This window comes from Chiloscyllium punctatum, chromosome 39, assembly GCF_047496795.1.
Source record: "Chiloscyllium punctatum isolate Juve2018m chromosome 39, sChiPun1.3, whole genome shotgun sequence".
NCBI lineage: Eukaryota > Metazoa > Chordata > Chondrichthyes > Orectolobiformes > Hemiscylliidae > Chiloscyllium > Chiloscyllium punctatum.
Genome location: NC_092777.1, coordinates 68,925,760 through 68,937,563, shown reverse-complemented (window position 1 = coordinate 68,937,563; position 11,804 = coordinate 68,925,760). Strand labels below are relative to the sequence as shown.

General features: G+C 54.0%; 1 protein-coding gene across 1 annotated transcript in view; it reads left to right on the top strand.

Annotated features, from left to right (window-relative positions):
• Positions 1–5,088: 5,088 nt before the first annotated feature.
• Positions 5,089–11,804, top strand: part of LOC140464198 (SHC-transforming protein 1-like) — a 132,741-nt gene continuing 126,025 nt past the window's right edge. Inside the window, exon 1 of the mRNA XM_072559049.1 lies at positions 5,089–5,190. The gene's annotated coding sequence lies outside the window, so the exon portion shown is untranslated. The remainder of the gene's footprint in view (positions 5,191–11,804) is intronic.

Below are 11,804 nucleotides of genomic sequence, written 5' to 3'. Positions count from 1 at the left end.
GTGTGTGTGTGTGTGGATCTGTGTGTGTGTGTGTGGATCTGTGTGTGTGTGTGTGGATCTGTGTGTGTGTGTGCATCTGTGTGTGTGTGTGGATCTGTGTGTGTGGATCTGTGTGTGTGTGGATCTGTGTGTGTGTGTGGATCTGTGTGTGTGTGTGTGTGTGGATCTGTGTGTGTGTGGATTTGTGTGTGTGTGTGGATGTGTGTGTGGATCTGTGTGTGTGTGGATCTGTATGTGTGTGTGTGGATGTGTGTGTGTGTGGATCTGTATGTGTGTGTGTGGATCTGTGTGTGTGTATGGATCTGTGTGCGTGTGTGTGTGGATCTGTGCGCGTGTGTGTGGATCTGTGTGTGTGTGTGTGTATGGATCTGTGTGTGTGTGTCTGTGTGTGGATGTGTGTGTGTGAATCTGTGTGTGCGTGTGTGTGTGGATCTGTGTGTGTGTGTGTGTGGATCTGTGTGTGTGTGTGTGTGGATCTGTGTGTGTGTGTGTGTGGATCTGTGTGTGTGTGTGTGGATCTGTGTGTGTGTGTGTGGATCTGTGTGTGTGTGTGTGGATGTGTGTGTGTGTGGATCTGTGTGTGTGGATCTGTGTATGTGTGTGTGGATCTGTGTGTGTGTGGATCTGTATGTGTGTGTGTGGATCTGTATGTGTGTGTGTGGATCTGTGTGCGTGTGTGTATGGATCTGTGTGCGTGTGTGTGTGTGTGTGTCTGTGTGTGGATGTGTGTGTGTGGATCTGTGCGTGTGTGTGTGTGGATCTGTCTGTGTGTGTGTGTATGGATCTGTGTGTGTGTATGGATCTGTGTGCGTGTGTGTATGGATCTGTGTGTGTGTGTGGATCTGTGTGTGTGGATGTGTGTATGTGTGTGTGTGGATCTGTGTGTGTGTGTGGATCTGTGTGTGTGTCTGTGGATCTGTGTGTGTGTGTGTGTGTGTGGATCTGTATGTGTGGATCTGTGTGTGTGTGTGTGTGTGGATCTGTGTGTATGTGTGTGGATCTGTGTGTGTGTGTGTGGATCTGTGTGTGTGTGTGTGGATCTGTGTGTGTGTGTGTGGATCTGTGTGTGTGTGTGTGCATCTGTGTGTGTGTGTGGATCTGTGTGTGTGGATCTGTGTGTGTGTGGATCTGTGTGTGTGTGGATCTGTGTGTGTGTGTGGATCTGTGTGTGTGTGTGTGTGTGTGTGGATCTGTGTGTGTGTGGATCTGTGTGTGTGTGGATCTGTGTGTGTGTGGATTTGTGTGTGTGGATCTGTATGTGTGTGTGTGGATCTGTGTGTGTGTATGGATCTGTGTGCGTGTGTGTGTGGATCTGTGTGCGTGTGTGTGTGGATCTGTGCGTGTGTGTATGGATCTGTGTGTGTGTGTGTGTATGGATCTGTGTGTGTGTGTGTCTGTGTGTGGATGTGTGTGTGTGAATCTGTGTGTGCGTGTGTGTGTGGATCTGTGTGTGTGTGTGTGTGGATCTGTGTGTGTGTGGATCTGTGTGTGTGTGTGTGGATCTGTGTGTGTGTGTGTGGATCTGTGTGTGTGTGTGTGGATCTGTGTGTGTGTGTGTGGATCTGTGTGTGTGTGTGGGTGTGTGTGTGTGTGTGGATGTGTGTGTGTGTGGATCTGTGTGTGTGTGTGTGTGTGTGTGGATCTGTGTGTGTGTGGATCTGTGTGTGTGTGTTTGTGTGTGTGTGGGTGTGTGTGTTTGTGTGTGTGTGGATCTGTGTGGGTGTGTGTGTGTTTGTGTGTGTGTGGATCTGTGTGTGTGTGTGTGGATGTGTGTGTGTGTGTGTGGATCTGTGTGTGTGTGTGGATGTGTGTGTGTGGATCTGTGTGTGTGTGGATCGATGTGTGTGTTTGTGTGTCTGTGGATCTGTGTGTGTGGGTCTGTGTGTGTGTGTGTGTGGATCTGTGTGGGTCTGTGTGTGTGTGGATCTGTGTGTGTGTGGGTGTGTGTGTGTGTGGATCTGTGTGTGTGTGGATGTGTGTGTGTGGATCTGTGTGTGTGTGGATCGATGTGTGTGTTTGTGTGTCTGTGGATCTGTGTGTGTGTGTGTGTGGATGTGTGTGTGTGGTTCTGTGTGTGTGTGTGTGGATCTGTGTGTGTGTGTGGTTCTGTGTGTGTGTGTGTGTGTGTGTGGATGTGTGTGTGTGTGTGTGTGTGGATCTGTGTGTGTGTGTGTGTGTGTGTTCTGTGTGTGTGTGTGTGTGTTCTGTGTGTGTGTGTGGGTCTGTGTGTGTGTGTGTGTGGATCTGTGTGGGTCTGTGTGTGTGTGTTTGTGGGTCTGTGTGTGTGTGTGTGTGTGTGGGTCTGTGTGTGTGTGTGTGTGGATCTGTGTGGGTCTGTGTGTGTGTGGATCTGTGTGTGTGTGGATCTGTGTGTGTGTGGGTGTGTGTGTGTGGATGTGTATGTGTGTGTGAGAGTGTATGTAGTTCCCCTTATATGTGTGTGTGTGGATCTGTGCGTGTGCGTGTGTGTGTGTGTGGGTCTGTGTGTGTGTGTGTGTGGATCTGTGTGGGTCTGTGTGTGTGTGTGTGTGTGGATCTGTGTGGGTCTGTGTGTGTGTGTGTGTCTGTGTGTGTGTGGGTCTGTGTGTGTGTGGATCTGTGTGTGTGTGGGTGTGTGTGTGTGTGTGTGGATGTGTATGTGTGTGTGTGAGAGTGTATGTAGTTCCCCTTATATGTGTGTGTGTGGATCTGTGTGTGTGGGTGTGTGTGTGTGTGTGTGTGTGTGTGTGTGGGTGTGTGTGTGTGTGTGTGTGTGTGGATGTGTGTGTGTGGGTGTGTGTGGATCTGTGTGTGTGTGTGTGTGGATCTGTGTGTCTGTGTGTGTGGATCTGTGTGTGTGTGGGTGTGTGTGGATGTGTGTGTGTGTGTGAGAGAGTGTATGTAGTTCCCCTTATATGTGTGTGTGTGGATCTGTGTGTGTGGGTGTGTGTGTGTGTGTGTGTGGATCTGTGTGTGTGTGTGTGTGTGTGTGTGTGGATGTGTGTGTGTGGGTGTGTGTGGATCTGTGTGTGTGTGTGTGTGTGTGTGTGTATGCGGATCCCCTGATGTGTGGGTGTGTAAGGGCTGGGACAGATGTCGTATTGGATGGAGTGAGTTGGTAACTCCCTGAGGGGGGGAGTTGGGGACAGAGCTGCTGATAACTGGCAACAACAGCAAAAGGATGTTTCTGGACAGTGTGGTTACTGAAAGCGACGTTTACGCGTTCCAGTGCGATATCGGAAGAGTATTTGATGGGCAGTGTGCTGTGTGAACTTTGTGTCTCAACCGAGTTTTTGCCTCTGCCATGCTGAATGCCAGCGTTGAAATTACTTTTGAGAAAACTGTCTCCTTAATGTGTATCCCTCAGTCGGCTGTGCAATAATATGAAGCCTCTGAACTTGCCTGTTAAAACTGTAACTGTCTGTTTGGTTTCCACTGAGTGATATGGAGTCATTGTTAACTTACAGAAAGGTTCCCTGAACCTGTCTGTCACTGCGCTGTTAAAGTCAGTTGTACATAAGTCATTGCTCTCCCAAGAGGACAACTTCTGAATTGATTCGAGTGTGTTGGACCAATGTTTCTTGTTGATATCTCTATTGTGTTCTTAAAATATTTTGAAACTTGAGTTAGATCAATTTAGAGCTGAAAATATGTTGCTGGAAAAGCGCAGCAGGTCAGGCAGCATCCAAGGAACAGGAGAATCGACGTTTCGGGAACAGCCCTTCCTGAAGAAGAGCTTTTGCCCGAAACGTCAATTCTTGGGGCTGGAATCAAACCTGGGTTCCTGGCACCTGTTGGGTCTTGTAGCTCTGACAGAGAGAGTGGGACTCTGTTTAGAGTGTCGTGCTCCCTCAGCACTGACCCTCCCACAGTGCCCACTCCCTCAGCACTGACCTTCCCACAGTGCCCGCTCCCTCAGCACTGACCCTCCCACAGTGCCCACTCCCTCAGCACTGACCCTCCCACAGTGTCCACTCCCTCAGCACTGACCCTCCCACAGTGCCCACTCCCTCAGCGCTGACCCTCTGACAGTGTCCGCTCCCTCAGCACTGACCCTCCCACAGCGCCCACTCCCTCAGCACTGACCCTCCGACAGTGCCCGCTCCCTCAGTATTGACCCTCCCACAGTGCCCACTCCCTCAGTACTGACCCTCCGATAGCACCCGCTCCCTCAGCACTGACCCTCCCACAGCGCCCGCTCCCTCAGCACTGACCCTCCCACAGCACCCGCTTCCTCAGCACTGACCCTCCCACAGCACCCGCTCCCTCAGCACTGACCCTCCCACAGTGTCCGCTCCCTCAGCGCTGACCCTCTGACAGTGTCCGCTCCCTCAGCACTGACCCTCCGACAGCGCCCACTCCCTCAGCACTGACCCTCCGACAGTGCCCGCTCCCTCAGTATTGACCCTCCCACAGTGCCCACTCTCTCAGTACTGACCCTCCGACAGCACCCACTCCCTCAGCACTGACCCTCCCACAGCACCCACTCCCTCAGCACTGACCCTCCGACAGCGCCCGCTCCCTCAGCACTGACCCTCCGACAGTGCCCACTCCCTCAGCACTGACCCTCCGACAGCACCCACTCCCTCAGCACTGACCCTCCGACAGTGCCCGCTCCCTCAGTATTGACCCTCCCACAGTGCCCACTCCCTCAGTACTGACCCTCCGATAGCACCCGCTCCCTCAGCACTGACCCTCCCACAGCGCCCGCTCCCTCAGCACTGACCCTCCGACAGTGCCCGCTCCCTCAGCACTGACCCTCCGACAGTGCCCGCTCCCTCAGCACTGACCCTCCGACAGTGCCCGCTCCCTCAGCATCCTTCATGGGATTTGAGGCCAGAATTTCTGAAGTCAGACTCCTGACTGTCCATGTCCGAGTTGTGTGAGAGAGAGAGAGAGAGAGAGAGAGAGAGAGTGGGGGATGAGAGAAGGGCTGAGTCACTCCTGACCCTTTGAGTAAAATAACTTTTCAACATCTCTGCTGTAGTTGGACTGTAGGCAAACATTGCGAAAGAACATACCTCCCTCCGCGGATGGCGAAACAGGAAGTTTGTCAGTAGAATACGGCTGGTTACGTGCAGGTAATTAATTCCTGGTCGTAGGGTTTGTGTTCGAGTCAGTGCTCTGTCCAAGCCGCATGTCCCATTTCCGATTTGTTTGTGAAGAGGTGACTCTTTGGCTAATGCAAACACAGAGGACATTATCTTAGCTGTGAGTAGATGGATTGAGATCATATTTTACACAGTTCGGAGGAGGGTGGCTCATGGTAAAGACGCTGTGGGATCTGCTTTTGTTGTAGTACTGTGTGAAAAGCTGTCTGACTGTCGCTGTAATCTGCACCCCGACGTTTGCTATCTGTGGTTTTATTCTGACTGGTCACCATTTCAGTCCCAGCTCCCACTCACGGTCCCCCCCCCCCCCGAGCCAAGGTGACCTGTCATCCTCATTTGCCTGAGGTTTCCCTGACAGTGTCCCCCCGTCCCAGTTGTAGTAGAGGGGGGCAGAGAGAGGCACGATCACTGACCCCTCCGCGGTGCTCTCTCGGTATAGGGTGTGTTTATTCCCAGAGACGTGAGCTGGCTGCACTGCATTTGTCTGTCGCCCATATCGTCCTACAGGACTTCCAAGCACTCTGACTCACTCCCCCTCACTCCACTCCTCTGCACCTCACTCACCCCACTCCCCCTCACTTCACCTCACTCCCCCTCACTCCACTCCTCTCCCCCTCACACTCCCTCACTCCACCTCACTCCCCCTCACTCCACTCCTCTCCCCCTCACTCCCCCTCACTCTCCCTCACTCCACTCCTCTTCACCACACTCCACCTCACTCCCCCTCAGTCCACTCCTCTCCCCCCACTCCCCTCACTCTCCTTTACTCCCCCTCACTGTCCCTTACTCCCCCTCACTCCCTCACTCCAACCCACTCCCCCTCACTCTCCCTCACTCCACTCCTCTCTACCCCACTCCCCCTCACTTTATCCCACTCCCCCTCACTCTAACCCAGTCCCCCTCACTCCAATCCACTCCACCTCAGTCTACCTCACTCTGCCTCACTCCCCCTCACTCATCCTCAGTCCACTCCTCTCCCCCTCACACTCCCTCACTCCAACCCACTCCCCCTCACTCCACTCCTCTCTACCTTACTTCCCCTCACTCTATCCCACTCCCCCTCACTCTAACCCAGTCCCCCTCACTCCAATCCACTCCACCTCACTCCGCCTCACTCTATCCCACTCTCCCTCACTCTAACCCAGTCCCCCTCACTCCAATCCACTCCACCTCACTTCCCCTCACTCCGCCTCACTCCACTCCTCTCTACCCCACTCCCCCTCACTCTATCCCACTCCCCCTCACTCTAAACAAGTCCCCCTCACTCCAGTCCACTCCACCTCACTCCAACGCATTCCCCCTCACTCCCCCTCACTCTACTCCACTCTCCCTCACTCCAACCCACTCCCCCTTACTCCAACCCAGTTCCCCTCACGCCAACCCACTCTGCTTCACTCCATCTCACTCCCACTCAATCCCCTTACTCCAACCCAGTCCCTCTCACTCCCACCCCAGTCTCCCTCACTCCAACCCACCCCACCACACCCCCCCTCACTCCAACCCAGTCCCCCTCACTCCAACCCACTCCCCCTCACTCCAACCCACTCCGCCTCACTCCATCTCACTCCAACCCACTCCCCCTCACTCCAACCCACTCCCCCTCACTCCAACCCACTCCCCCTCACTCCAACCCACTCCACCTCACTCCCCCTCAGTCCAACCCCACTCCCCCTCACTCAACCCACTACACCTCACTCCCCCTCGGTCCCAACCCACTCCCCCTCACTCCAAACCACTCCACCTCACTCCCCCTCGGTCCAACCCACTCCCCCTCACTCCAACCCACTCCACCTCACTCCCCCCTCGGTCCAACCCACTCCCCCTCACTGTCCAACCCAACTCCACCACACCCCCCCCCTCACTCCACCTCACTCCCCCTCAGTCCAACCCACTCCCCCCTCACTCCAACCCACTCCACCTCACTCCCCCTCAGTCCAACCCACTCCCCCCTCACTCCAACCACTCCGGCTCGCTCCGAATTGCCTACAGAGGCCGGAGGAAGGGGCGGGCGGTCAAACCGAGAGGCGAGTGCTAACCACGCACCGAAACCAGCCTGTTACTCGAAAGTAATCTCTCCCATCAGCTCTTTTGAGGTTGTCACACTGAAAGGTCTGCCTCCTTGCTCATCTCATTTCGGAAAGGCTGGAGGCGTCAAACCTTTGAACGCCACCGCGGGACTCGAAGTCAGTACCTTTTAGCTTCCTGCCCGACGTTTGCACAGTGCCTGAGCCTCCCTCTTCAAATTTTAAGTTTCTCTCTTGGGCGTATGGTTGTCAACACTTGTTTCGCCTTGGCTGCTCAGATTTCGTTCAGAACGGTGTCTGTGCACTCGCTGGTGAGCTGAAATCGAAATTCCCTTGCCCCCCCCCCCACCCTGCTCCCAATCTCTGCCGTCGGCCCCAGGCCTGACCCAGACACCGTTTCGCGTCCAGGTGGCTGGAATTTGAGGTTGCGAGCTTACAGTGAGGCCAGCAACGTTTCTCTGGCTGTTCACCCTTTGGTCAGATGGGCCGAGAAGTGGCAGATGGAGTTGAATTCAGATAAACGCGAGGTGCTGCATTTTGGGAAGCAAATCCGGGCAGGACTTACCCACTTAATGGTAGGTCCTGGGGAGTGTTGCTGAACAAAGAGACCTTGGAGTGCAGGTTCATAGCTCCTTGAAAGTGGAGTCACAGGTCGATAGGATAGTGAAGAAGGTGTTTGGTATGCTTTCCTTTATTGGTCAGAGTATTGAGTACAGGAGTTGGGAGGTTATGTTGCGGCTATACAGGACATTGGTTAGGATACTGTTGGAATATTGCGTGCAATTCTGGTCTCCTTCCTATTGGAAGGATGTTGTGAAAGGGTTCAGAAAAGATTGACAAGGATGTTGGAGGGTTTGAGCTACAGGGAGAGGCTGAACAGGCTGGGCTGTTTTCCCTGGAGCGTCGGAGGCTGAGGGGTGACCTTATAGAGGTTTATAAAATCACGAGGGGCTTGGATAGGATAAATAGACAAGGTCTTTTCCCTGGGGTGGGGGAGTCCAGAACTAGAGGGGCATAGGTTTAGGGTAATAGGGGAAAGGGACCTGAGGGGCAACTTTTTCACACAGAGGGTGGTGCGTGTATGGAATGAGCTGCCAGAGAAAGTGGTGGAGGCTGGTACAATGACAGCATTTAAAAGGCATCTGGATGGGGACATGAATAGGAAGGGTTTGGAGGGAGGTGGGCCAAGTGCTGGCAGGTGGGACTAGATTAGTTTGGGATATCTGGTGGGCATGGACGGGTTGGACCGAAGGGTCTGTTTCCGGCTTGCTTGCTCCGGCAAGCTGAAACACTTGCATTTACGTATCGCCTTTCAAGATGATTTACATCCATTGGATTCCTTGGAGGGGCGGTGTGGACTTGTTGGGCCAAACGGCCTGTTTCTACACTGTTGGGACTCCGTGGGCCAAATGACACGACAGCACAGGGAGAGTCCCTGCGTCGGTACACATTCTGCCCTTCCGTACGATAACCGTCTCCAGTTGCAGGATCTGTGTCCCACGAGTCCCTCTTCCTATTCACGTATCCGTCCACCCCACCTTATTCTGGCCACCCCTTCCAGGAAATCCCCCACCATTTGTGTGCAACACCTGCCTTGCACATCTCTTATAAGTTTCCCCACCTTGACCCTGCGTCTCCCCTTGTAACTGACCCCCCCTTCACCCTGGGGTGGGGGGGGTGGGGGGTGGAAAAGCCCCATACTTTCTGCTCTATCCATACCATTCGCAATCTCCGAAACCTCCATCAGGTCGTCCTGGCGTTCCAGTGAAAACAAATCCCAGCTTTCCCCATCGGGAAATCCCCCTCCATACCAGGCAACCGTCCAGGCACGCCTCTTCCGCACCCCCTCCGAAGCGCCCACAAACCTTCTGGGAGTGTGGCGACCAGAGATATTACCCCCTCCTCGCCTCCTCCAGGACTGGACGAAACCCTGGGGAAAGATTAGACCGAGAGACAAACCTGGCCGCGATGGAGAGCAAGAGTCGGACAGCTCTCCGAAAGGGGCAGCATGGAGTCAGTGGCACGAATGGCCTTCCTTCCGGGCAGTTCGAGTCGATGGTTGTGCTTTGGTGAGACAAATCGTTGCTGTAGGCCCCAACGAGATGTCGCTCAGCAGAATATCGAGGGATCGACAGGGCACTGGTGATGATGTTATCAGGAAAAAACGTACTGACCCGGCCTGTATTGAGGGCTGTCAGTCAGATATGAGGCTGTTTAGCGATGTGCCTCAGTCCCAGTCCTGTTTCCGAGTCACCAGGTTCTGTATTCATCTCAGGGACTGAGCACAGACAATCGGTTCGGCATTCACAGACCCAGCGCTGAGGGAGTGGGCACTGTCGGAGGGTCAGTGTTGAAGGAATGGGACGGAGGGTCAGTGCTGAGGGAGTGGGTGCTGTCGGAGGGTCAGCGCTGAGGGAGTGGGTGCTGTTGGAGGGTCAGTGCTGAGGGAGTGGGTGCTGTTGGAGGGTCAGTGCTGAGGGAGTGGGTGCTGTTGGAGGGTCAGTGCTGAGGGAGTGGGTGCTGTTGGAGGGTCAGCGCTGAGGGAGTGGGCACTGTTGGAGGGTCAGTGCTGAGGTAGTGGGCACTGTCGGGAGGGTCAGTGTTGAAGGAACGGGCGCTGTCGGAGGGTCAGTGCTGAGGGAGTGGGTGCTGTCGGAGGATCAGCGATGCCCACATCCCCTGACCGATTGTATGTATGCCCACATTTTATAAAATCCCCCTTGTGCCTGTTTGCTGGGCCCGTGTTGGCTGCGTTGCCTCTGACATTGCCACCGTGACCACGGTTTCAATCACACGTCGTTGGCTGTGAAACACCTGCTGGGGGTGACCAGTGCTGTATGTGTGTGTGTGTCTGTCTGTCTGTCTATGTGTGCGAGTGTGTGAGTGAGTATGTGTGTGTGGATCTGTGAGTGTGCATGGATGTGAGTATGAGTGTGTGAGTGAGTGTGTGTATGGATCTGAGTGTGCGTGTGGATCTGTGAGTGTGTGTGTGTGCAAGTGTGTGTGTGAGTGTGTGTGTGGATCTGTGAGTGTGAGTGTGCTTATGAGAGAGTGTGTGTGTGTTTATGAGAGTGTGTGTGAATCTGTGTGTGTGTGTGTGTGTGTGTGTTTATGAGAGAGCGTGAGTGTTTATGTGAGTGTGTGTGTGTGTGTGGATCTGTGTGTGTGTGTGTTTATGAGAGAGTGTGTGTGTGTGTGTGGATCTGTGTGTGTGTGTGTGTGTGTTTATGAGAGAGTGTGTGTGTGTGTGTGTGGATCTGTGTGTGTGCGCACACGCGGTCTTGCGTTTCAGAGATTGTGCGCTGCGTTTGTTGCATTTTGCAAGGTGGGAGGTGTTCCGGTGTCTCAGCCCCACTGCTCCTCACTCTGCAGCCTGAGGGTTATCGACCGGGGAGGTTGGTGCATGATGCACCCCCTGCCTGTGTCTGGGAACATTGCTCATCTGTCCCACTTGGAGACTGTTCCTCACTTCCGTCTTGTCTGGAAAACAGCCTTCGGCTGGGGATAGGTGCGAATCATCCGATGGGATTTGATCAGCCACAGTGACGGGGTGGAGCACATCGAGGCATCGAGGTCTGCGGCCTGGAAACAGGCCTCTTTGGCCAACCTGTCTGTGTTCGCACAGTTCCCACAGCACAGACCAGCCCAGATTAACCTTCCATCTGTACTGCATCGACGGGCATCCAGCATCATCAAAGACCCCTCCGAACCCCGGTTATAATCTCTTCGATGGGCGGAGGTTACAAAAGTTTAATCACACGGACCGACAGATTCAAGAACAGCTTCTTCCCCGCTGTTGTTCGATTCTGAACGGGATTTTTAAACTTAGTGTTGGTTTGCGCACTTCCCTGTGTGCTCTTGCTCAGTCCAAACACCCGATGAGCTGTGTGTCCTTGTATGGTCAGATCAGCCCATACTGCAAGCAAAACAAAACTTTTTACTGTACTTAGGCACATGTGACAGCAGTAGTTCAAATCAAATGCCTGTGATTGGTCCATGACCTGTCCAAAGGTTTCTTCAATGGCGAACTTGTAGCAGCCCGCTCCACCACCTCTGACAGTCCGTCCCACACCACCCCCCCCCCGTCCCCCCGTCCCCATCCTCTCTGTGAAAAAACATTACTCCTCTGGACCGTCTCCCCGCCCCACTTGAACCTGATGCCCTCTGGGTTTGGACTGCCCCACCCTGGGGAAAAGGACCACCCTGCCTTATCCACGACCCCCCTCGTGAATTTACAGGCCTCAAAATGGCTGCCCCTCCACTCCAGGGAGAAAAATCCCAGCCTGTCCTGACAACGCAAACCGTCCAGGCCAGTTCCGGTCCCAGTCCACCTTCTCTGCACCCTATCGAGTTGAATAATATCCTTTCGATGTTAGGGTGAGCAGGACTGCGCACAGATGGGGTCTCACCAACGTGGAGTCATAGAGATGTACAGCACGGAAACAGACTCTTCAGTCCAACCCGTCCATGCCGACCAGATATCCCAACCCAATCTAGTCCCATTTGCCAGCACTTGCCCCATATCCCTCCAAACCCTTCCTATTCATGTCCCCATCCAAATGCCTCTTAAATGCTGTCATTGTACCAGCCTCCACCACTTCCTCTGGCAGCTCATTCCATACACGCACCACTCTGGTACAATTACATTTAAGAGGCCCTTGGATGGGGACATGGATAGGAAGGGTTTGGA